The sequence below is a fragment of the Rhodnius prolixus genome, unplaced genomic scaffold (genome assembly GCF_049639745.1).
Source record: "Rhodnius prolixus isolate KJV_2025 unplaced genomic scaffold, Rpr scaffold_6, whole genome shotgun sequence".
In the NCBI taxonomy this organism is placed as follows: Eukaryota; Metazoa; Arthropoda; class Insecta; order Hemiptera; family Reduviidae; genus Rhodnius; species Rhodnius prolixus.
This window is the reverse complement of record NW_027411634.1, coordinates 31518390-31545422: the sequence shown is the minus strand read 5'-3', so window position 1 is coordinate 31545422 and position 27033 is coordinate 31518390. Positions and strand designations below refer to the sequence as shown.

General features: G+C 29.8%; 2 long non-coding RNA genes across 22 annotated transcripts; one reads left to right on the top strand and one right to left on the bottom strand.

Annotated features, from left to right (window-relative positions):
- Positions 1-203: 203 nt before the first annotated feature.
- Positions 204-26998, top strand: LOC141460366 (uncharacterized). 21 transcript variants are annotated; one of them, XR_012461887.1, is made up of 10 exons: positions 204-617; positions 8778-8906; positions 9111-9314; positions 9512-9755; positions 9845-10003; positions 10258-11099; positions 11997-12199; positions 20592-20673; positions 20781-21893; positions 21973-23042. It is a non-coding gene; the product is annotated as an uncharacterized lncRNA (long non-coding RNA). The 21 variants fall into 21 exon arrangements; XR_012461907.1 differs by lacking the exon at positions 21973-23042 and having other exon boundaries at positions 204-416; positions 504-617; positions 9114-9314; XR_012461898.1 differs by lacking the exon at positions 21973-23042 and adding an exon at positions 20097-20201 and having other exon boundaries at positions 21751-21893.
- On the bottom strand, positions 4848-7648 carry LOC141460365 (uncharacterized). The gene is made up of 5 exons (XR_012461886.1): positions 7523-7648; positions 6485-6542; positions 6244-6346; positions 5766-5823; positions 4848-5601 (listed from the first exon to the last, which is right to left on the bottom strand). It is a non-coding gene; the product is annotated as an uncharacterized lncRNA (long non-coding RNA).
- Positions 26999-27033: the final 35 nt, after the last annotated feature.

Sequence of the window (27033 nt, the reverse complement as noted above, 5' to 3'; positions counted from 1 at the left end):
GCAAACAAAATTAAAAGGTTGAATTATACCTACAGGCTGTATGTATTTTCTTAATTTTATTACAAAGTCTGTAGTTCCCTTATTTCTTATTACTAACAGAAAGGATGTTATTAATTTGACGGTTTACTAAGAAGGACTTAGGACAAAAGATGGAGAAATAAACATGTTTTTAACCAATGGCATACGACTAAAGCGCTATGACTGTTTGGAGTGGGGATATTATTTTCGCAGTTATTTTTTCTGATTTTTTACGTAGCTGAGTATTGTGAAGACCATGTTGAAATGTTAAGTTTTTAAATTCTATGTTATTTTTTAAAAAATTATTCGCTTTTATTGTGATTATTATAATTATTGGTGGAATTCAGTCTTTTTACCATCCAAAGCCTTGAGAGGGCTTTTTTACTAGTGTGATACTGGTGAGGTTATGCAAATGTGTTCAGTGAATTAGTGATTTCAAATTGTAGTGTTAGTTTTTTAAAAAATTTTATACACGAATTGTTTAGTTTTATTCAAAATGAATGGATAATACGATTTATGGATTTGACTGTGGAATCAACAAATTCAAAATTTATTATAATTCAAAAATTTGGAAATAGCCACAAAGGAAAATTATTCGTGTAAGTTTAGTTTTTGTTTTTTACACATATTTTCAATTACTCAATAGTTTTCACCCGAAATACACTTTTTTTAGGGTTTTCTGTGACGGAAAAGTTGATCTTTAAAAAAATGTATAACTAAAGAAACTCTAAACTGTTAATTACGTGTCCGGTTACCACACAATAGGACTTAGGTTTTTAGTGAAATCCCACAATTGGAACTACACTTAGGTAGATTTTTTTTTCCTAACTTCAATCTTCCCACTCATAAAATAAATGAACTATCACTTTTTCGTAAAAACAAGATGAGAGCTCTCGGAGATAGTTGGATATTTATGGGTATTACATGGTATTCAACTTGAAATGGGTGTAATTGTAAGTAACAAAAACTTACAGTTTAAAAAGTTAAGTATAAGGGTTGATTAAACGCCAAAAGGTACACAAATCAGCAAGTACCCAACATTTCATTCAAGCTTAGTTGATATAATTTAAGTAATTTTGCTGCATTAACTTTTCCTTCACATTTTTTAGAATTTATTAGATGTCACAGACCCTTATGCTGGCCTGTTCGTTCATAATATTATTTGGTTATACTTATGATAAAATGTATATTATATCTTCGTTTTTAAATAGGTACTTTATTTTAACTCTATTCCAAATAATTATTATTCTTCTGATTTATCTTTAACATGCCCTTTATTCTGAAGTTGTCACATCTTATACATGCATGTTAAAGTAGAAAAAGACAAAGTTAGAGTCGGCTACTGTTTAAATTTGAATCACGGAGGATTTAAAACAATATTTCAGACTTGAATTCGTCTAACCGAAATATTCGTGAGCACAAATAACACACAGTTAATAACAAGTAGATTATTCAACAATTATTCATTTCTCAATTGTAATTTAATTTTACTTACAGTAAAATACTGGAATAATTAGCTGTCCTAAAAGTATGCAATACTTATTTATTTTATATTACATAACATATATATAACATTGTGAGAAGAACAGCTACATTGAGAGTGTGATTGAAGAAAACTATATTATTTTCTATAAAGCCAGATAATTATTACCTATTATTATAAACGTTTGACTACTACATAAAGTAACAATTACTTTAATCGAAGAATGAACTTAAACAGACGATTTTTATTAAAAATAAAATAATCGAAATCATTGATGTATGTTGGTGTAAGCATTTTTTTAAAAAAGTTTTTAAATTTTGTAGCCTCGTAATTTTTTTTATTTTTTATAACGTTTTCTTTTTAACCTGTAATTAATAGTTTGATTATTATAGATTAATAGATATTACAGTCAATCTACAGTGCTACTTGAACAAATTTTTTGTAGATGAAAATGGCCAGCATAAGGTTCTGTGACATCTAATAAATTCTAAAAAATGTGAAGGAAAAGTTAATGCAGCAAACTTACTTAAATTATATCAACTAAGCTTGAATGAAATGTTGGGTACTTGCTGATTTGTGTACCTTTTGGCGTTTAATCAACCCTTATACTTAACTTTTTAAACTGTAAGTTTTTGTTAAGGAGATTTTTGTACCTTTTGGATAGATTTTCATTTTTGTCTATTTTGCTAAGTTACATATCTGCTTTACTGTTTTTTTTAAATTTGGAATAAGCAATTCTAACATTATAACCTGATAAGGTGTTAAGTAGGAACCGTAACTACCACTGGAGAGATCTTTTTAAAGAATGATTATAGTTGCGGTCCCCAAACCATCCTCAATAACAATTTTTTTGAGAAAGCCTTTTTATATAAAATAGGAAGGTATTTGTACGTAAAAAGCAAATTTAAACTGCGATTTCAGACCTTCCTTTTAAGAGGAGTAAGAAAAATAAACGGGCGATTACAGTACTTCTCCCTAAAAGGCAAAGAGGCAAAGATTTTGAATCGAACGACAATTCATTAATGTAAATAGGTTCACCCATTGATAATTTTAACGATTTCAGTACTTCCTCTTAGTAGGTGTAAGAGCATGTTGGCACTTCACAGCCATGTAGAGGAGCTTTAATCACTTCTTCGTGCTAAATTTTATCAAAATCGGACAAAGCGTTATAGAAATATTGGTAATAATAGTTTTAGAAACGGCCTTACTTGGGTGGGGCAAACTCCCCTCCATATGAGGCGTAGCGACGAGACTTTTAAAGTGCAAATCTGTACAAAATTTCGATTCGAATGACACTTCATTCATGAAAATCAGTTAACTTGTCGATAATTTGAAACGATTGCTATACTTCCCCTTAACTAGTGTAAGAGCAGATCGCCGCTTTAATGTTACGTAGGGGAGCCCTAACTCTATCATCCTACCAAATTTTATCAAAATCGGGCTAAGATTTACAGAGTAATTAGTAATAATAATTTTGAAGGGGCCTTACATAAAGGGGGCTAACTCCTCTCTAATTCGGTGTACAGCGTCGAGACCCCCAAAAGGCACATCTACATAAAATTCCGAATCGAATGTCACCTCATTCATGAAAATCGGTTCTCGCGTTTAGGCGCTACGTAGTTTACAAAAAAGGTAACAACAACAACAAGAAGAAGAAGAAGAAGAACAACAACAATTTCTGAAAATGCCGTTTTTGCTCATTTTCGGCAACTTTTTTCTCGAAATCTATTAGGTCTGGGGGGTTGCAAAAAAATTTCAGTTATAAAGGAGGGTTTGCCCTATATTTTAAAGAAAATTTGGGAATTTTATCTTTTATAGAAAAAGAGAAAAAAATTGTCAAAGTTGGGTGTTTTTTAACGTTACGCTTTTTCGTGCACTTTTTGACGATCAATCCTTATACAACTGTCCTACCGGACAGTTTTAATTAATAAATGAACTATCACTTTTTCGTAAAAACAAGATGAGAGCTCTCGGAGATAGTTGGATATTTATGGGTATTACATGGTATTCAACTTGAAATGGGTGTAATTGTAAGTGAAAATCGTATAATTTATTGTTCTTAATGCAATTATGATTAGTATTATCCTACATAAATTTAATTTATAAATTAAGGATAAAAAAGTACACTTCATCTACAAATATAAATGGCTGCATGTGTCATAGATAATAACAATAATAATAGAATCCCCTAAAACAATTAAAAGTGAAAGCAATTCAAATTCTGTATTTTTCCAGTTTTGCTCTGTCATTCCATCAGCAGCTGTCTGTACAAAGTTCTTCACTTTTCCTATTAATTTTTTGGAAAATAGGGGGCTTGTTGGAGGATTTTTATTTTAGGCCCTCTTTCACATTATCCTTAATTTCTATTTTGTTAAATCAATTTATTTCTATATTTATTAAATGTTGAAAAGAACAATATTTAAAAAAAAAGAAAATCAAGTAATTCGTCATTTATCTAACGTAGTTAACGTTCTTAATCCTATTTGTCTATATAATTTTCCTTATTATTTGAGAATAGAAATTCCTTAACTGTACTATTCGATAATCCTTTTCTGTAGTATTCCTTTTTCTTTTGATTCTTTTTATTGTACAGAGTTTTTTAATTTTTTATTAATTTTCCCTTCATGGAAAAGATAATCCCACTAGTGCCCTGTATGCCGGGTTTATTGTTTTTTTCCCAGTTGAGTCTTGGTTGCTTTAATCCATTATTTTAGGGTATGATTCACTCCCATAGATCAAATCAACTCAGACTTCCGAAGGAAAAACTAAATGATAAAAACTTCGAATATTGGGCACTAATGGGACGCTCCTTACCATGTAGGGAAGTAATACAGAATAGAAAACTCTATACATTAAAAAGTGACAAAAAAAAAGAAAAGAATATTGTACAAAAGGATTTTAAATAGAGGAGAAGATCCATCTTAAAAAATAAGGAAAGTTATTGTAGAAAAATACGACTAAGAAATTAACTTTGCTTGAAAAAAGGCAATAAATCTAAGTTGTTGTTCCAAGTAGGTCGAAATATTGCAAATTCAAGTATAATTAGATAAGAAAAAAGACAAAAAAATAATTGTGTACTTATAATTTTTTTTATATTTATTTAATAAAAAAAAATCTGTAAAAAAAATAAAAACCATTTTTAAAAATAAACTATAATTCCAGACTCTTAGCGAGTATTTCTGTTAGTTCCGGTCGCATCACTCTACCCCCCCCCCCCCCCCCCAATGACAGATCTTGACCATCTGGGCTACCTAAGTTCAGATTGCTCTGGATAAATCCGTACGTTATTCCAGAACAGTACTGTTTGAATAAAAGGCTATCATTGGGAAAAGTAGATGTTGAGAGGTCCAGGTAACAACAAAATGTATTTAAAAAATAAAGTAGGAACATATGTTAGTAATGAAAGAAATCTTGATGAGGTTCAGCCAATAAAAAAAAAGGATATTTCTTTTTATCACCAACGTTTCAACAACAAAGTGTTGTCCTGTCTGTGGCAAAAGTTATGGAAAACTTTCCACATAAAATGAGATGGTAATATATTTTGGATTTTCCAATTTGGAAATGAAAATATATTACTAACTGTATTTTCGCTTAACTTCAAGGAAATTTGTTCTTGAAACAATAGAATTAAGGAATAAAAGAAAATTCTTTTTTTTACAGATCCTTGGCAAGGCAAATTTTGACTAATTGATATATATTTTATTATTTCTATTTTTTTCTTATTTTTTTATATATCCATTTTCAAAATTAATGATTGTTTTTTAAGTTTACAAAAATTGATCTTATTTTAGGCCATAACAGCTAGTTAGGAATTGAATTTAAGAATCAATCCTAACATTATGTTCAGACCTAAAATTTCTAATTATTGCAATACTATCAGACAATCTGAGGGTCTAAGTAAGAAAAACGTTTTAATTTTGAAAATTCTATATAAAAAAATATTTTAAAAAAAATAGAAAAATCATAAATTTATCAAATAGTTTTTTCCTCTTACTTTGATTGTACTTTTTTTTTTGAGACCATTTTGTGGGTTGAATCAGGATCATATTCTTCATGTTGAATAAATTAACCAAACTGTTGCAATAGAAAAATTCTCCCATCTGAAATTAGAATTAAATATTAATAAAAAATGCAAAATATATATATTTATTTATTTATTTTTATTTTTTATTACGCTAAAATGTATTAAATATTGTCAAAAAATAATTTCAAAAAATTTAAATTTTTAAAAACTACATAAAAAGTACATTTTTTTTTATCTTACCTTTGGTTTTTCTTCTTAGGAAAAACTTAATTCTTTTTTTCTCGAGCTCTTATCTTTTCTGAAATAATACAAATAATTAGAAAACACATAAAATTATTAAAAAGATTGAGTACTAACACTTTTTAATTGGATTATTGTAGAATAGTGAGACAAAATAAATTTAAAAAAATTCTTTAAATCACGGGAATTAACGTGAGGGACCTATTTTAGACTTTGGAACAAAAAATTAATAATTTTAGCAAATATAGTAAAATATTAATAAAAAGGTGAATTATAAACGTTTTAAATTTGGATTTTTTAAGAATTAGTTAGACAAAATTGAAACTTAACAATTTTAAGATGGACAGACCTAAGATTTCAATTGTTGCAAACTATCAGACAATGTAAGGATCTAAAAAATGAACACTTTAATTCTGAAAATTCAAAAAAAAAAAAAATAAAAATAGAAAAAACAAATTTATAGTTGTTTTCCCCTTACATTGATATTTTATTTTTGGTGACCATTTTGTGGGATGAATCAGGATCATATTCTCCATGTCGAATAAATTAACCAAAGTGTTGCAATAGAAAAATGCTCCCATCTGAAATTAGAATTAAATATTAATAAAAACTGCATCAATTTAATTTATATAAAAATTCGTAAATTTATTAAACGCTGCGAAAAATTTAAATTTTTAAAAACTACATAAAAAGTGAAATTACTTTATGTTGGATCTTACCTTTGGGCTTTTCTTCTTAGAAAATTTTTTTTATTTTTTTTCCTGCTCCTAATTTTTTCTGAAATAATTTTAGACATTTTATATTAATAAAAAGAATAAGTATAATATTTTTTTGATTGGATTTTTAAAGAATTAGTGAGACAAAATAAATTAAAAAAAATTCTTTAAATCACGGGAATTAGCGTGAGGGGACCTATTTTAGATTTTGGTATGAAAAATTAATAATTCTACAAAATTATAGTAAAATATTAATAGGAGAATAAAGGATTAACACTTTTTAGTTGGATTTTTTAAGAAAAAAGAAGAAAATAATTGATTTTACGGAAAATCGCGTGAGGGGTCCGATTTTCTATTTCTAAAGAAAATTGAATAAATCCAATTAATTCTAGCAAAAAATTTATAAAAGGATAAAGTATTAACATTTTTTAGTTGAATTATTAAAGAATTTGGAAAAGAAAATGGGAAAAAAATTTAAAATTAAAATTCACGGATGATTGCGCAATAGGCCGATTTTCACTTTTTTAAATAAAAAAAGAAAATTATTAAAAAAATATTTTAAATAGTTAATATTGAATGGATTAAACATTTTTAGAAAGTTTTGGGATTGGAAGTTGAGAAAACAAGCTTAAAAAGCAATTTAAAAAAAATGAAATTCAATTCCTTTTGGCTGGCCATATTCGATTCTCTCAGTCAAATTGGAATTTTCTTTAAACAAGCTTTTCTAATATCAATGGGAAAATATGGAAAATTATATATCACTTTGAAGCCTATAACACAATAAACAAGTTTTAAGTAAAATTAGCTGGGAATTGGGAAATTTTTCCTATTAATTAATTTATTCAATTTGGCTGGCCATATTGGATTCTCTCTCAGTCAAATCAAATTTTCTTTAAACACATTTTTCTAATATCAATCAATGGTAAAATGTGCAAAATTATATATCACTTTGAAGCTTATAACACAATAAACAAGTTTTAAGTAAAATTAGATGGAAATTGGGAAATTTTTCCTATTAATTAATTTAAAAAAACAACTTACAGCAGGGCTGATCTTCACAGGTCCAGAGCAGGCAGGAGAAGGGGGCTCTCCACTTGCTACGACAGCCTCTTGTCTTAGCTTATATTTTTTTAAAAAAATATTTTTAAACTATAAAATTTATACATATTCTATTGTAAAAAAATGAAAAAGAATTTCTGATATGGTCTTTTTTAAAAATTATGCATTAATAAACTCAATATTCAGGGATTATTTTTTTGTATTGTTACTTGAAGTTGAAGTTTTATGTGGATGAACATTACATACATACGTGGACCAATCAGAATTGATCTTTTATTTAGGAAGTATTTAGCAAATAAAAGGAAGCTTTTAGATTTGACGTAATAGGTTTATAAAGACTGTTTTTTTCTTAAGTACAAGTAAGGGGAAAAATAAATGGCTGCCTTAAAACTTTACATTGAATTTTAAATTATAATTTAATTAATGTGTCTTTTCTAAAGATAAAAGTAATGATTATCTATTATTCAAATTGGATCTAATTTATTCATTTAAAAAGTAGAAAAATATTGATTGAACTAAATAGAACAAGGATTCTAATTATTATTTAATTATTAATAAAAATGAAAATGAAATTATTAAATTGAATTACGTAAGTAAATATTTTATTTCACCTTTTTTTTGAAAAAAAGAAAGTCACAATTTATTCTTAATTTCTCATTTAATTTATTTTGAAATTTTACGAAATTATTGGGTTGGTGAGGGGAAGCTTGAATTAAAAAAAAAAGAATCAATTAATGGAGGCTGAGCAAATTAAAATATATACATATACATATATATTTCTTTTTTTTTTGCAACGATAAATTAATATTTTTTAGTAATAAATTGAAATAAGATAATGGTATCAGTATAAAATAATTATTATTAATTCTAAAGTTGTGCTTGCTCGCCCATTTAATTTTTTTATTTCCAAAAGAGACACATTTTTTTTAATGTGACTTTTTACTATGCAACCATTAATGTAGGTAGATATTGAAACGAAAATTTAACATCCTACAAAGATGAAGATACGTATCTTATTTCATTATTATTTTCTTTAATAATTATTTCATGTTATTTTGGAGATTTTTTAATTAATAAAAAGTGGTGGGGATAGGAATTTTTGGAGATTTGGTTCTAGTGGAGTGTAATTCAAGTGAAAACTCTGTTAAAATTTAAATTAACAGTGAAACGTAAATTGAATGAAAATTTGAATATAATTAATTAATACTAATTAAAAATTCAATTTTTTGTTTTAAAGATAAAGGTTGTATGGAGATTTGCTGATTCACATTTCAAAGGGAAAACTGCTATTTCATCACAGCTGATTGGTTTCTAATTACTATTTTATCGATTAAATTAATTTTTGGAACAATTTCATTAAGAAAAGGTATTCATTTTTGGATATAGTTTTAATAGTATCTATTCCTAAAATCTCGAGAAATGCATGCCCTAAATTGTGAATGAATTTTTTAGTTTGTACACGTCAAGCACCTTGCATTTTGGTGCAGTATGTGTCATTTGATCTTAACAGCTACAAAAAACAAAAATATGAATAATAATAATAATAATAATAAAGTAATTTAATTTCCAGCAGCTGACTTTTGGAGCACAGACTCAGCTCGGTAAGACCATAGCCTGGAATTTTTAGTTTCAAGCTGTGAAGAAGAATGATGCTGTGTAAAATTGATTCTGCATGGATTGAAGGTACCTCTACCTTGCAATTGGTTTATCTGTTGACCTGAATATAAGTCTTTTGGGATACACAAAAGAACCGGATATCTATAAACTAATTGAGGTAGTTTCCTTTTTAGCTTTTCGGATTTATTTTTTTAACAGAATGAGGAGTGAGAACTTTAAAATTGTCTTTGATTAAATTGAGATTAATTTCTATTCATTATTATTTCAATTTGAATTTCGTAGTGAATTTCAATTTGAGCAATGGGAGCATTTTTGTTCCTATTAGCTCCACAAATGTAATTCTGTTGCAAGCAGTTGGCTTTTGGACCCTGCTTTGGATACAGTATCTTGGAATGGTGAGATCCAATTGTAGAGACTGACCCTGTGGACCAGTGAGCTGTGTGTGATAGGGGTCCTTTGGAACTACTTCAACCCGGCCCTGGAAATCGACCCTTTGGAGCATACTGCAGGACTTCAGGACAGTGCAGTTCTTTTTACACGCCAGATCTATGAACTACAGTGCAGTCAACGGAAAGAAGCTTAATTGATTAAAAAAAAAGTGAGAAATTTAAAATTGTTACTGTTTATTTAAATAAAATTTTATTTGAAATTGTTGAATCTTGATTAAAGCAGGAATTCTGTTACCAGAAATTTGCTTTTGGACCAATATTACAGCTTGGGATTGGTTTGCCAGTCCTGAAGAATATTGGCCTTTTGGGTTTTGCTACTGAACAGTAGACAACGCAGTCCAGGTCATTGAACTATTAGGATTCAGGTTAAACCACGGATTCTTCCACAGCTTTGGCAGTAAGAAAAGCAAATATCCTCATTAATTGTTTAGGAATGAGCTTTTAATTAGGTTTATGGTTGTATTTATATTGCAGTCAATAATTTTTTTTGTTCTTAACTAGATGAAAAATAATTATTTCACATGTTACCAAAAGAATAATTTTCCCATTCTTGTAATAAAAATAAGTTAAGGAAGCTGTACGTATTTAGTGCAGAAAACCAAACATCGTTCCTGTATTGCCCAGAAAAATAATGCTTACACTTTTCTGTAGGATTGGGAAACAATTATTTGGCGAAGGAGATGTAGTTGTCCAGATTTATGGATTTGGAAGTGTAGAGAACGCCGTTGGATAGGGTCACAAAAAAGATATGCTAGCTGAATAACCCGGAATGGGATGGATCAGCAAGGTGACCACAAGGAAGATCTTGCGGCGTAGGTGTAAGGATGTAAAGCTGAAGAAGAAGACGAATTTAGGGAAAACTAGGAGTTCTGCAATTAACGACTATTGTCTTCGTTCAGTTAAGTAAAAAGAAATATAAGTTCTTAAAACTATTGTAGGATATGATCAGAATCTTTTCTAATACTTATTAGAATAATTAGAATAATGGGCATAAAGTTCATGATATTTATCTATAAATATTAAAATTATCGTCTAATTTACAGCAAAACCATTTCAACTAAAAGAACTTTATCAAAAACGGAAACTAACAAAGAAGAAGTCAGCAGAAATGTTACAGAACTTTTGCTTTTTAAATTGCATTAATTTATTACACATTAATTATAAAAATATGTTGACATTTTAATTTTATTAGAACTAAAATGAATCATAAATAATATATAATTAGAAATATGTAATATTTTTTATACTTTTTATTCTATTCTGGAGAATGATGCTATATCTCAAGTCTTTTTGCACAATTTTCATACAAATTTATTAAAATAGGAATTTGATGAGCTGAAATGAGGGGAGATGACGTGCAGAATGGATAGTGGAGAGGTTTTTTTTAATTGTTTCTTCACATCTTGGTGAAGCGTGAATGATCTCACATCACAGACTGCTTTTCGATTTATGCTGAAATCTCGGGGTTGGAGATTATTTCAGTTTAATTCAGTGTAAGTAAGTAACATATATTTTTTTCTAATGATGATACAATTGTACTTAAGTTAAAAAATAAATTGGTCTTTCTATTGTCTAAATGAAAGACCTAGGCTTAGCTTATGAGTGTGGTGTCAAGCAAACCTATGCCACCGTAAATCTTTCTAGATTATGTAATAGTAGATTTGTGTAATCCAATCTTGGCAGATTTGGAATCTGAAAAAGAAATATCTTGATAATTTAGGTACATATTTCAGAGATTGAAAACAAATCGTGTATATACCTCAATAATGAGCATATATAACATGTTGAGTTCATGGTTTCAAATTTAATTTCACCATGGCTTCAAAAAGGAACCAACAGTTTCACATATCACACTCTATGGATATAGTGCAAGATTCATGCGTTTTGGTGTGGTATGTTGCTTGTATAGTTAAAGCTGGCATATCCGAAGGTACTACCAACTAACCTGAATCTTAATCCAGTGGAGTGGGTTACATGGTAATGGTTACAATTTTATGGTTAGCAAATAAATTATTTTTTATTGAATTTAAAACAAACATTCAAATACAGAAAGGTATTCAATGATTAAGTACTTAAATGCTGTTTAAAATTAGTCGTAAGTAGCCCTAATCTGCTTAAAATAATCCCTACAAGAAAAGAAAATCGTTACCAGGTATTCGCACCTTTTTATGTTTTGTTATACCTGTAAGTTAACTACTAATTATAAAACATTTTAGAAATTTATTGTTACTCGTATTTTAGTATACTTAAGAGAGAACTGATTGAATCTTTTGAAAATATACCGATTAGTGATGAAATCGATTCTGGCTTGGTTTAATATCCATTAACGGCTTTTTAGCTTACTTGATTATTTATTTAACTATTTAACATAAGTTTATTTGATTATTTAGATTATCTAGAGCTGCTGATTAAGGAGAGGCTATTGTCGAGTTATCATTTAACGTGCGCTCTTTTTAACGGAGAGGATGAGAAGATGGTGCATCTCTAAGCTGAAGCTACTTTGAAGAAGTAAGGAGATTGTGAACAGTGACCAGGCATTTTGACATCCATGAGCTTTTTCAGACAACACTGGATATTGGAAAAGTAGTTAACTGTAAGGCTGATTTAACTGCATACTTAAAAACAAAAACGTTTTCAAATTTAAAAATATTTGTGCTTTAAAAGTTGCCGAAAATGAGCAAAAACGGCTTTTTCAAAAAATGTTCTTGTTCTTGTTACCTTTTTGTAAACAACGTAGCGCCTAAACTCGCGAACCGATTTTCATGAATGAGGTGTCATTCGATTCGGAATTTTATGTAGATGTGCCTTTTGGGGGTATCGACGCTGTACATTGAATGTGAGAGGAGTTAGCCCCCTTTATGTAAGGCCCTCTCCAAAATTATTATTACTAATTACTCTTTAAATCTTGGCCCGATTTTGATAAAATTTGGTAGGATGATAGGGTTAGGGCTCCCCTACGTAACAATAAGGCGACGATCTGTCCTTACACTTGTTAAGGGGAAGTATAGCAATCGTTTCAAATTATCGACACGTGAACCGATTTTCATGAATGAAGTGTCATTCGAATCGAAATTTTGTACAGATTTGCCCTTTAAAAGTCTCGACGCTATACCTCATCAGGAGGGGAGTTTGCCCCACCCAAATAAAGCCCTTTGTAAAACTAATATTACCAATATTTCTATAAAGCTTAGTCCAATTTTGATAAAATTTAGCACGAAGAAGTGATTAAAGCTCCTCTACGTGGCTGTGAAGTACCATCATGCTCTTACACCTGCTAAGAGGAAGTACTGCAATCGTTAAAATTATCAATGAGTGAACCGATTTACATCAATGAATTGTCGTTCGATTCAAAATCTTTGCCTTTTAGGGAGAAGTACTGTAATCGCAGTTTATTTTTCTTGCTCCTCTTAAAAGGAAGTACTGAAATCGCAGTTTAATTTTGCTATTTACGTACAAATACCTTCCTACGTTATTCTAAACGCTTTTTTTTAAAAAAAATTGTAATTGAGCATGGTTTGGGGGACCGCAACTATAATAATTCTTTAAAAAGATCTCTCCAGAGGTAGTTACGGTTCCGACTTAACACCTTAACAGGTTATAATGATAGAATTGCTTATTCCAAATTTTAAAAAATCTGTAAAGCAGATATGTAACTTTGCAAAATAGACAAAAAGGAAAATCTATCCAAAAGGTACAAAAATCTCCTTAACAAAAACTTACAGTTTAAAAAGTTAAGTATAAGGGTTGATTAAACGCCAAAAGGTACACAAATCAGCAAGCACCCAACATTTCATTAATACTTCATTGATATTATTTAAGTAATTTTACTGCATTAATATTCATTAATATTTTTTAGAATTTATTAGATGTCACAGACCCTTATGCTGGCCACTTCATTTATAATATTTATTTGTTATAATTATGATAAATCACATACACGTACATGCATGTTAAAGTAGAAAAAGACAAAGTTAGAGTCGGCTACTGTCTTGAATTCGTCTTACCAAAATATTCGTGAGCACAGATAACACACAGTTTATAAGAAGTAGATTATTCAACAATTATTGTTTCTTAATTGTAATTTAATTTAGTCCCCCTAATTTTACTTATAGTAAAATACTGGAATAATTAGCGGTCCTAAAAATATGCATATCTTATTTATTTTATATTACATATATACAACATTGTGGGTTGAATACCTAGATTGAGAATATAATTGAAGAAAACTATATTATTTGCGATAAAGCCAGATACTTATTACCTATTATTATAAACGTTTGACTACTTCATAAAATAGCAATTACTTTAATCGAAGAATGAACTTAAACCGACGATTTTTATTTAAAAATAAAAATAAATAAATTAAATAAATAAAATCATTGATGTATGTTGATGTAAGCATTTTTTAAAAAAGGTTTTGAATTTTTTAGCCTCATAATTTTTTTTTATTTTTTATAACGTTTTTCTTTTTAACCTGTAATTAACAGTTTGATTATTATAAATAACTAGATATTACAGTCAATCTACAGAGCTACTTGAACATATATTTTGTAGACGAAAATGGCCAGCTTAAGGGTCTGTGACATCTAATAAATTCTAAAAAATATTAATGAATATTAATGCAGTAAAATTACTTAAATATTAATGAAGAATTAATGAAATGTTGGGTACTTGCTGATTTGTGTACCTTTTGGCGTTTAATCAACCCTTATACTTAACATTTTAAACTGTAAGTTTTTGTTAAGGAGATTTATCTTTTGAATTGAATAAAGACTTCTTTCTTTCTTATCAATGTTTGCCAAAGTTCTAGACCTTTTTCGATCTATTGGACTGTCGGGGCTCAATTTACGAGAGATGTTATCAAAAGCTAGCATAACTATAATCTGTGGTCTACAAAAAAACCACTTGCCTTGGAATAGTGGCGCTTTCTACGTTACTTTAAATTTTAACACCAAGATTAGCAACTTATTACCAAGTATACTCAATCAGTATTTATAGATGGTTGCGTGGAATAATATAAGATTTAAACCAAGTAAGTAATAAATCAAATTTTAGTTGTTGTTGTTTACGTTACTTTGTTGAAAGCTTTAGCTATATCCTATTTTGAAACAGTCGAATTCTATTTTATCTTATAAGTTATCTGTTGTTTGTGTGTTTCAAGTTTAGCCTCTTTTCTCATGTTTTTTCTGCTATACGCATTAATCGTATAAGTTTATTAGTAGTTCATATTGCTGGTAATAGAGTAGGAAGTGCTCTGACGTCTCTTCTTGTGTTAAGTTGTTAATCTTTTTGTATTAATTATATTGTTTATTTTCAAAATAAATGCTAAGTCTTATTTCTCTTAGACAGTCTTAATTGGCCGGAAACGGCACACCAATTAATTTGGAAAGGATTTAAAGTTTAAGCCTAATTTTTTGTATCGCTTAAAATACTTTGCTGAACAATGAAATTTCGCTTAGTCCTAAATACAATCAGTTCCTTTTAAAATTCACAAAATTAATTAAATTACTATTTTCCCTTGAATTTTTGGCCTTAGATTAAGAAAATGGTGCCCACTTTTGGCAAGATACCTTGCCTAGTGATTAGTCAAGCGAAGTACTATTTCAGTCCATGATGTAATTATTGCACGATCATTTAAGGTAAATTCTATAGATCTTGTTGCGTTCTAACTACAATTGTAACTTTTGTTGAAGAATAGTAAGTATTGATCTGCTCATTTCGTGTGCTGCATTTCAAATACATTCATTTCTATCCATGAGATATTTGCAAGTTTAGTTCTGTCTTAGTTTGACGCTGTGTGGAAATTTAATTGAATGTTTGCCATCTTTTCTTTCAGTTCTTTGTAGCAAATCTTGTGACAAAGAATCAACTGTCGATTTTTTTAATTTTTACAAATATAATATATAATCTCCTTAACAAAAACTTACAGTTTAAAAAGTTAAGTATAAGGGTTGATTAAACGCCAAAAGGTACACAAATCAGCAAGTACCCAACATTTCATTCAAGCTTAGTTGATATAATTTAAGTAATTTTGCTGCATTAACTTTTCCTTCACATTTTTTAGAATTTATTAGATGTCACAGACCCTTATGCTGGCCAGTTCGTTCATAATATTATTTGGTTATACTTATGATAAAATGTATATTATATCTTCGTTTTTAAATAGGTACTTTATTTTAACTCTATTCCAAATAATTATTATTCTTCTGATTTATCTTTAATATGCCCTTTATTCTGAAGTTGTCACATCTTATACATGCATGTTAAAGTAGAAAAAGACAAAGTTAGAGTCGGCTACTGTTTAAATTTGAATCACGGAGGATTTAAAACAATATTTCAGACTTGAATTCGTCTTACCGAAATATTCGTGAGCACAAATAACACACAGTTAATAACAAGTAGATTATTCAACAATTATTCATTTCTCAATTGTAATTTAATTTTACTTACAGTAAAATACTGGAATAATTATCTGTCCTAAAAGTATGCAATACTTATTTATTTTATATTACATAACATATATATAACATTGTGAGAAGAACAGCTACATTGAGAGTGTGATTGAAGAAAACTATATTATTTTCTATAAAGGCAGATAATTATTACCTATTATTATAAACGTTTGACTACTACATAAAGTAACAATTACTTTAATCGAAGAATGAACTTAAACAGACGATTTTTATTAAAAATAAAATAATCGAAATCATTGATGTATGTTGGTGTAAGCATTTTTTTAAAAAAGTTTTTAAATTTTGTAGCCTCGTAATTTTTTTTATTTTTTATAACGTTTTCTTTTTAACCTGTAATTAATAGTTTGATTATTATAGATTAATAGATATTACAGTCAATCTACAGTGCTACTTGAACAAATTTTTTGTAGATGAAAATGGCCAGCATAAGGTTCTGTGACATCTAATAAATTCTAAAAAATGTGAAGGAAAAGTTAATGCAGCAAAATTACTTAAATTATATCAACTAAGCTTGAATGAAATGTTGGGTACTTGCTGATTTGTGTACCTTTTGGCGTTTAATCAACCCTTATACTTAACTTTTTAAACTGTAAGTTTTTGTTAAGGAGATTTTTGTACCTTTTGGATAGATTTTCATTTTTGTCTATTTTGCTAAGTTACATATCTGCTTTACTGTTTTTTTTAAATTTGGAATAAGCAATTCTAACATTATAACCTGATAAGGTGTTAAGTAGGAACCGTAACTACCACTGGAGAGATCTTTTTAAAGAATGATTATAGTTGCGGTCCCCAAACCATCCTCAATAACAATTTTTTTGAGAAAGCCTTTTTATATAAAATAGGAAGGTATTTGTACGTAAAAAGCAAATTTAAACTGCGATTTCAGACCTTCCTTTTAAGAGGAGTAAGAAAAATAAACGGGCGATTACAGTACTTCTCCCTAAAAGGCAAAGAGGCAAAGATTTTGAATCGAACGACAATTCATTAATGTAAATAGGTTCACCCATTGATAATTTTAACGATTTCAGTACTTCCTCTTAGTAGGTGTAAGAGCATGATGGCACTTCACAGCCATGTAGAGGAGCTTTAATCACTTCTTCGTGCTAAATTTTATCAAAATCGGACAAAGCGTTATAGAAATATTGGTAATAATAGTTTTAGAAACGGCCTTACTTGGGTGGGGCAAACTCCCCTCCATATGAGGCGTAGCGACGAGACTTTTAAAGTGCAAATCTGTACAAAATTTCGATTCGAATGACACTTCATTCATGAAAATCAGTTCACTTGTCGATAATTTGAAACGATTGCTATACTTCCCCTTAACTAGTGTAAGAGCAGATCGCCGCTTTAATGTTACGTAGGGGAGCCCTAACTCTATCATCCTACCAAATTTTATTAAAATCGGGCTAAGATTTACAGAGTAATTAGTAATAATAATTTTGAAGGGGGCCTTACATAAAGGGGGCTAACTCCTCTCTAACTCGGTGTACAGCGTCGAGACCCCCAAAAGGCACATCTACATAAAATTCCGAATCGAATGTCACCTCATTCATGAAAATCGGTTCTCGCGTTTAGGCGCTACGTAGTTTACAAAAAAGGTAACAACAACAACAAGAAGAAGAAGAAGAACAACAATTTCTGAAAATACCGTTTTTGCTCATTTTCGGCAACTTTTTTCTCGAAATCTATTAGGTCTGGGGGTTGCAAAAAAATTACAGTTATAAAGGAGGGTTTGCCCTATATTTTAAAGAAAATTTGGGAATTTTATCTTTTATAGAAAAAGAGAAAAAAATTGTCAAAGTTGGGTGTTTTTTAACGTTACGCTTTTTCGTGCACTTTTTGACGATCAATCCTTATACAACTGTCCTACCGGACAGTTTTAATGAATACGTTGACAGTCTATTCTGTTAGACCATTGGAGGCAATTTAGTTATGGGAAGTTTCTAAATCCTAAATGAGAAATTTCCTTGTTTTTAAAAAAAACTTTTTTGTCAAGAACTTGTTTTTGCGCGCACGAAACAAGTCATCAGCGTATCATGGTTTGGTTCAAGTGTTAACTGTTTCTAAACCCAGTTCTAGTCCTTAACTTCCTCCTCTTAATCGATTTTGTACTACTAATCCCATCGCCTTAATACATTTACGATTACTTAAATAATAAATTAATAAAATTTAACGTATTATTATCGATATGGCAATGTTTTATTAAAATATTAACCAAAATTATCGTTTATAAGGTAAATCAGTCACAATGCATGGTGGTTTGATTAGTGGAATGAATTCATTCGTATTTATTCCTCTGCCTTTCAGTTTTCAAATTAATATTTTTCTGTCAAACATGAGAAATAATCATAGTGAGGTTCCTGTTGGAAAGATTACGATCTTCACGTTCCACCAAATGAGAAATCGCCAAGAGATTTTGACTTTAAGACTTTTTTTAAAGTGTAGAATGATCAGGCATTTGTAATTAATTGAATAGCGATGGTTGTTTAAAATAAGAGGATAGTTACCCTCTTTTAATTATAATCCTCTTTATATTCCTGAGGTTTAGCTGTTTTTTTTCTGTAACTTAACTTTCGGGACCAATTCCGACTCTCGGGTAAGACTTTAAGAACCGAAGCTCGAAACTATCTCAGAAATACGTGGTGGGTACTTTTTTAGGTAAGTCAAAGAAGTATTTCAGTTTCACCGAGGACCCATTAATGGTTTCGCGTCATAGTTTTATCGAAAATATTCATTTATTGTTTTTCATTTATGTTTATTTCAGTTAAGAATTTATTTATCAATTACTTTTGTATTTTCTCAAATTATTATTAATTTGCTTCGCTGATTACATTTATTTTACTTAGTTTTTCTTTTTACTTGTATATTCTTTTTTTATTTTTTGCATTATTTAACATAATTTTAAACAATTTATGGAAACTGATTCCAAATAGAAAATTTTTCGTCACAATTAATTTTAGACGTATTCTCAAAGGCTATTATAGAAAAGTCTTTTTTGTTAAGTTCAGTTATTAATGCGGGGGAAAAGAGAATTCAAGAATTCAGAACTGATTCAAGAAACTTATCAATTTCAAAATTTGAGAAGCTGTACCATTTTATTATATTTAATCGTGCAGCGGAAGAGAAAAAAATTACATCCAAATTAAGTGTATTTTTAAAGAGTACTTATTAAAATGACTTTAAATGGTCAACTTCGTAAATTATCTAGTTGATAACCAATAAAAAAAATATCAGTGGTTGATTAAACGGTCACGAAGTTAAAAAGAAAGAGAAAACTCTCGGCAAGGTAGGTAAAATGAAGACGACAGCGTAATTACCTGACCTGCGGCTAGGGGATCGTCAAAACAGTTTTTTACTTTCTATTACCGCTGTAATGGAAAGTATTTGATTTCATTGTTGATGTCCAATATGGCGTTTTCACTGGAAAATATAGTTTAGTGGTTTACGATGATGCTGAAAATGGCAGCGTCTATGCAATAGTCATCTGTTATTATTAGAATTAAATTGTATGCACTTCCTTTGAACTGCTACCTTCGTGCGTGTCCCTTTCTATGGTGAGCTCCTTGCTCCTATATGAACGAGACACCTTGCCACGCCGTTGCTGTAGTTTTAATTACAGGAGAAAAATGAACTAAGCGAAAAAATACAAATTAATAATTTAAAATTCTTTATTTGGTAGAAATAATAACAGAATATTAAATTTTCTTATTATAAAGATATAGCTTGGCTTAAGCCGTCTGCAGGAGTTGTTGCATGTCTTACAATTAGTTAAAAATGAATTTTAATAATAATATTAATAAAATAAATAATACCGATCTTTTAAATAAACCAGTTGTAGCATGTTTAAATGATTAATAATAAAAATTTTAAAAAGCATCTGCTAGCAGAAGCACCAAAACAAAAATATGGTTTGGCTTTAGAGCGACTGCCAGCTGGTATATTATTATTGTGATTCGTACTTTGCTGAATCAATATCTTTTTTTGTCCTTTTACTAACACCTATTTTTTTTGATAAAGGACACTTTGCTGAACAGAGTCATTTTACTGATGAAGTAATTAGTAATTCTCATGTCATGAAAAAAAATCTTTTTGGATCTCTGCTCATTTTCGCTCTGCGTAAAGGTTTGTTAGATTGACTATTTTAAATGAAGTTACACCCCCTTTAATATCTGGACGAACTAATTTATGCCATCAAATTTTTGACTAAATGAACAATATTGGAATTTCGAAAGAACAATTGTTAAACGGATATGACATTTATTTACAGGTTGAGCTAACAGTAAATTATTTTTTAAAATTGTTAGAAGACTGAAGTATACAATTTTTTAACGTATGAGTTACAGAAGTATCCATTATTGAGCTTTTACACTGAATAGACCTACTTTTCGATAAAAACAGCAGTAATTTCTCTTCAATTCTTTGATTACAGTTTTTAATGTTTTCTTGGTTTGACTTTTTAATTAAAACATTTCACGCTAATATCTTTTAAATGTTGATAAATACATTCAACAGGATTCAAATCGGTTACTGTGCTGTGTTTGGATCATTTTTGGACCATTGCAGAGCTAGCATTTCTTTAACGGCAGGCTGTTCGGTAAGTTTCTTATATTTATAAGATGCCAAATTGGTTCTCTCTTTGTCTTAAATTTCAAATTATTATTGCCAAACTAAAAGCAGCATCAATTTCTTATCTCATGCAAGACCGGCCACTGCAGGGATAGTGCATTGCATGGGCCAGGCAGATGATAGCCTTTGTAGGTTCTGTCAGGAGGAGGAGGAAACGGCAGTGCACATATTGCGAGGGGCTTGTATGGTGGCTAAGGATGTTACTCCTCGGGGATTGTTCATCCAAACCATTAATTATTATAGCACGGTATAACATACTCGTATATTATAATCAGTTAGTTCGGGAATTAAAGATACTGTAAATGTAGACGAAGGGGAAAACAGGGCCAATGAATGCAGTATTGTACTAATTACTAGTAACCTTTAGGTTCCCCATTTACCTACCGGTTAAACAAATTAGTGAATATACTTCTTAGTTCTGGAATAATGTACTATTGGGAAGGTGCGGTGTCCAGGAAGTTCTTAAACACCAGGTATTTAAATAGTATATTTTTTTATTTTCTTCTGTTTACCTGGGTAATCAGTTAATGAGTTTGGATTGTATGAAGCAAATGGCTCTAATGGAGGCAAGAAATGCTCACAGTGAAACTGGACCAATTATCCTTAAGCTGTCTCACGTACAAGGAGCGTTTATTATTAACGGAATAGGATTGTTATTGGCAATTTGTACTATTGCAGTGGAAATATTTCTATTTAAAAAATACAACACACCAATCACAATTAGAATACATCCGTATACGTACTAGAACTAGAATCACTTCAATACTATCTGCAATAAAATTAGGCCGAAATTCCATTTATTTGTACACATGATTTATATTATATATTTAGCTAGGTGCTGTTCCCAATATTGTAATTACGTGTCTGGTACTGAAACTTTATATGAAGATTTTCAGTGATAGGTTAGAGGTTAACATTGCGAACTGCACTGCACTCACTTGTATTGTAGAAATTGTAAAAGTTGTTTTACATTACCTTTTTCTTCTTATCTATTTCATTCAAAAAGTGTATCTTTTATTTTAATTGTTTCTGTCATTATTTGTAGTAAACGGTTAATAAAATGTTGTTTATTATACACCAAGTTAACAAAATGAGAGTGATGGATGAGAGAAGTATTCCTCCAGATAAATCTCCGACTCTTCAAACTAAAGTAATAGAAACTGAATCAACATAAATAACTTCACAAATGTAAGTACTGAGGATCATTCTAATTGTGAACAAAATGAAGATAGTAGTAATAGCTATAATCAACACGAAAATGTTAAAGAAAGAAATCAAGAAGTCAATATGACGAGGGAAAAGGAGTTTCAGGTTACATCCAATAACTATTGACATAATTAATGAAAAAAACATAATATGGGGAGCAACAGCATGACAAGAATCGATAAAATTGGGATATATAAGGAAGAAAGTAATTAACACAACAATTACCAATATTCTGGTATTATTATGTACAGTGTCTCACAAAAGTTTTTATACACCCTGGTAAGCAGAATTAATATAATTAATTTGGAAATTAATAAATTGAAAAAAATGTAATTTTAACATTCTCGATCAGCAAATATAATTGGAATAAGTAGAAACTCTACCTTAGATGGTACGATTAGAAGGTAATTTCCTCCACTAATGTGCCAAACCAGACCAGAGTTAGAATGTATACTTACAATCTCCCTTAGTTGAAAGTAGAAGAGGAATTAAATTAGGAATAATTGGGAAATCAAACTTATTTAGTACGATAAAAAGGAAAAGAGACAATGAAAATAAGTAGAAATTAAAGCTTAGTTGGTGAGGTTAAAACGAACTTACAGCTTCCAAAGTCCCAAAACAAGACCAGAGTTAGAATGAACAAACAGGGTTGCTCTTATTCGACGGTAGAAGAGCATAAACAATGGGAAAAAGTGGAAATTGTGTTTATTTACTTTACAGTATTAATAGTATAAATTGTCTCATATATTCAGTAATGCAGTAGCTAGTATTTGGTAGTGGTAATGGTGGACCATTTAATTACTGTTTATAGTGGATGTTCTTAAGGCATAATGACCACAGCAGTTGGCTAAATTAAAGTAAAATCCTATCCTTTTTATTGTACACTAATGAACAACACAGGGATCTTACTAGAGTGTAGGAAGGACAAAATAAGAGGGCAAGAAGTACGGATTGAATTTGAGGAAACATTAACTTTTAGTAATTTTGTTAATTGGTTTCGGTTGAACATGTGTTCAGCACAATATACGTGATGGTTGTGTCAGAGTTTATTACCTACTACGAATAAGTAATCTCCTTAACAAAAACTTACAGTTTAAAATGTTAAGTATAAGGGTTGATTAAACGCCAAAAGGTACACAAATCAGCGAGTACCCAACATTTCATTCATGTTTAGTTAATATAATTTAAGTAATTTTGCTGCATTAACTCTTCCTTCACATTTTTTAGAATTTATTAGATGTCACAGACCCTTATGCTGGCCATTTTCATCTACAAAATTTTTTTCAAGTAGCTCTGTATTTATTTTTTTATCTATAATAATCAAACTATTAGTTACAAGTTAAAAAGAAAACGTTACAAAAAATAAAAAAATTGTGAGGCTAAAAACTTCAAAAACTTTTTTAAAAAAATGCTTACATCAACATATATCAATGATTTTGTGTATTTTATTTTCGTCTGTTTAAGTTCATTCTTCGATTAAAGGAGTTGTTATTTTATGTAGTAGTCAAACGTTTGTAATAATAGGTATTAATTAATCTAGCTTTATCGCAAATAATATAGTTTTCTTCAATTACATTCTCAATCTATGTAGGTGTTCTTCCCATAAAGTTGTATATATGTAAGATATGCATATTTGTAGGACAGCTAATTATTCCAGTATTTTACTATAAGTAAAATTAGGGGGACTAAATTAAATTACAATTGAGAAATGAATAATTGTTGTTGAATAATCTACTGTGTGTTATTTGTGCTCACGAATATTTCGGTAAGACAAATTTAAGACTGAAATATTCTTTTAAATCCGTGATTCAAATTTAAACAGTAGCCGACTCTAACTTTGTCTTTTTCTACTTTAACATGCAGTATATGTGACTACTCAGAATAAAGGACATATTAAAGATAAACCCGAAGAATAATTTGGGATAGAGTTAAAATAAAGTACCTAATTAAAAACGAAGATATAACATACATTTTATCATAATTATAACAAAAAAATATTATGAATGAACTGGCCAGCATAAGGGTCTGTGACATCTAATAAATTCTAAAAAATGTGAAGGAAGAGTTAATGCAGCAAAATTACTTAAATTATATCAACTAAGCATGAATGACATGTTGGGTACTAGCTGATTTGTGTACCTTTTGGCGTTTAATCAACCCTTATACTTAACATTTTAAACTGTAAGTTTTTGTTAAGGAGATTTTTGTACCTTTTGGATAGATTTTCCTTTTTGTCTATTTTGCAAAGTTACATATCTCCTTTACTGATTTTTTTAAAATTTGGAATAAGCAATTCTATCATTATAACCTGATAAGGTGTTAAGTCGGAACCGTAACTACCACCGGAGAGATCTTTTTAAAGAATGATTATAGTTGCGGTCCCCAAACCATCCTCAATAACAATTTTTTTGAGAAAGCGTTTTGAATAAAATAGGAAGGAATCTGTACGTAAAAAGCAAAATTAAACTGCGATTTCAGTACTTCCTTTTACGAGGAGTAAGAAAAATAAACTGCGATTACAGTACTTCTCCCTAAAAGGCAAAGAGGCAAATATTTTAAATCGAACGACACTTCATTAATGTAAATAGGTTCACCCATTGATACTTTTAACAATTGCAGTACTTCCTCTTAGTAGGTGTAAGAGCATGATGGCACTTCACAGCCACGTAGAGGAGCCTTACTTGGGTGGGGCAAACTCTCTTCCTTATGAGGCTTAGCGTCGAGACTTTTAAAGTGTAAATCTGTTCAAAATTTCGATTCGAATGATATTTCATTTATGAAAATCGGTTCACTTGTCGATAATTTGAAACGATTGCTAAACTACCCCTTAACTAGTGTAAGAGCAGATCGTCGCTTTAATGTTAAGTAGGGGAGCCCTAACCCTATCATCCTACCAAATTTTATCAAAATCGGGCCAAGATTACAGAGTAATTAGTAATAATAATTTTGGAGGGGGCCTTACATAAAGGGGGCTAACTCCTCTCCCATTCGATGTACAGCGTCGAGACTCCCAAAAGGCACATCTACATAAAATTCTGAATCGAATGACACCTCATTCATGAAAATCGGCCTACGCGTTTAGGCGCTACGTTGTTTACAAAAAAGTTAACAAGAAGAACAAGACCAATTCTTGAAAATGCGTTTTTGCTCATTTTCAGCAACTTTTTCTCGTAATATACGTATTAAATCTGGGTTTTGACAAAAAAATTACAGTTATAAAGGAGGGTTTGCCCTATATTTTAAAGGAAATTTGGGAATTTTATCTTTTATAGAAAAAGAGAAAAAAATTGTCAAAGTTGGGTATTTTTCAACGTTACGCTTTTTCGTGCAGTTTTTGACGATCAACCCTTATACAACTGTCCTACCGGACAGTTTTAATAATAACACGTAGAATGATAGGTTAGAGAACGTGGTTTCGAATCCATCTGCCTGTCCTTGGATTTTTTTTTCTTCCTAGCAACTTCCTAAAGGTTGTAAATTCTGTTCCGAGAAAACACTGCCTGAATGCTGGCATGAAGACAGTGGTTCAGTGAACTCAGATGTATGTACAAAGATTGAGTAAGATTGCATAAATTTTAATTTTTTCATTTGTAATTTGTTCAGATCTAAGATCTATTAAATTTTTTACTTTTTCTATGAGAATGTTGATTCGTTTCGTAACGTTTCTTGTTACTTTCAAGTAACAAACTTGTAAGAACGAAAACTTGACGAGACTGTTATGAGTATACTCATCCATCTTTTTTAGGTGTACCGGTAATTTGATTGAAAACAAGTTTAAAATCGATATTTTAAATACAGATAAAACATTTTTAATTTTATATAAATGAAAAAGGTTTTTTTAAAAAAAAATTAAACCAATATACATGTTGGTATCAATTTTTCAACTGCTACGATTACAGGCATTGTGCTTCGATGTTTGTCAAGGTTGATAATAAATATGCACATTAAAGCCGTTGGTTAGGCTAAATATCTTTTAAAATCCTGGGACTACATATTTGTATAAAACATTATTAAAACTGTCCGCTAGGACAGTTGTATAAGGGTTGATTATATTTTGAAAACATGAACAACAATCAACGCAAGTAGTTTGTGAATTTCCAATGATTATTATTAAACGAAAAGACTGAGTACAATTTTTTCAATTGTTTTCAATAACTTTATTCGCTTGTGTTAATCAATTATTATTTGTTTATTGCCTAAGGGAACCAGAATACCTTTAGTATAGAAGTTTATCACTCATTTCTATCTTACACTCACATTTAACCATATTAACGACTTATAGACTTATTTAGGACTATCTTACACTCAAATTTAACCATTTTGATGACTCACTAAGCTTAAAAAAGTCCTGTGTAAATCTTGTGATTCACCAAAATGGTTAAATGTGAGGGCAAGGAAGCCCTACATATGTCTAGAGAGTCGCCAACATGGTTAAATGTAAGTTTAAGGAGGCCCTATATAAGTCTAGAGAGTCGTCAACATGGTTAAATGTAAGTGTAAGGTGGTACTTTTTAAGTCTTGCGAGTCGGCAACATGGGTAAATGTGAATGTAAATACCTAGGTCCTGTATAAGTCTAATGTGTTCTCAATATGGTTCAATATGCGTGTAAGGTACTCCTGTATAATTCTAGTGGATCGTCAACATGGTTATATGTGAGTGTAAAGAGGCCATACACAAGTCCAGAGAGTCGTCAGCATGGGTAAATGTGAATGGTAAGGAGGTCCTATAAAGTCTAGAAAGTCGTCTACTTTACGGTAGTAACAAATATAGAGCATAAAGCAATAGTAAAGCTGTAATTATAACTTTTAGTTGTTTCAGACTGCGACCTTTTATTTGCCATTCGCAACTACTATAATAATCCTTTGAGCGCTGCAGTTTTTGCAACTAATTTTATTTTTACCGATTTTTTTAAGCAGACAAGCAATACTGATTGGAAAGGGTTATAATAAAAAGTTATATTTAAACACGCAATTTATCATGAATAAAATACATTTCTTACAATAATATATAGAACACTCTCCGAGTTTATTTACATGGAGAAAAGTGATAAGAAAATGTAACTACATTGTAAAATTAATAATGAAAGATTCATTAAATCAAATCACTCTAAAGTTTAGAGTC